The 461-nt window shown below is 45.6% G+C and overlaps 1 protein-coding gene across 6 annotated transcripts in view; it reads left to right on the forward strand.

Annotated features, from left to right (window-relative positions):
- spire1b (spire-type actin nucleation factor 1b) overlaps positions 1-461 on the forward strand; it is a 79,847-nt gene that overhangs the window by 25,007 nt on the left and 54,379 nt on the right. The window lies entirely within an intron of this gene.

Here is a 461-nt window from a genome sequence, read left to right on the forward strand (position 1 = left end):
GAGGATAAGTTCATCTGAGTCACCAGCCTCAGAAATCGCGAGTTAACAGCAGCTCAGATTAGAGACCAGATGAATACCACACAGAGTTTTAGCAGCAAACACATCTCTGGAACAACTGTTAAGGGGAGACTGCGCAAATCAGGCCTTCATGGTCAAATAGCAGCTAGGAAACCCCTGCTAAGGAGAGGCAACAAGCAAAAGAGAGTTGTTTGGGTCGAGAAACACAAGGAATGGACATTAGACCAGTGGAAATCTGTGCTTTGGTCTAATGAGTCCAAATTTGAGATCTTTGGTTCCAACCGCAGTGTCTTTGTGAGATGCAGAAAAGGTGACCGGATGGATTCTACATGCATGGATCCCAACGTAAAGCATGAAGGAGTTGGTGTGATGGTGTGGGGGTGCTTTGCTGGTTACGGATTTATTTAAAATTGAAGGCATACTGAACCAGCATGGCTACCACA

Source organism: Etheostoma spectabile, chromosome 6, assembly GCF_008692095.1.
Source record: "Etheostoma spectabile isolate EspeVRDwgs_2016 chromosome 6, UIUC_Espe_1.0, whole genome shotgun sequence".
Classification (NCBI taxonomy): domain Eukaryota; kingdom Metazoa; phylum Chordata; class Actinopteri; order Perciformes; family Percidae; genus Etheostoma; species Etheostoma spectabile.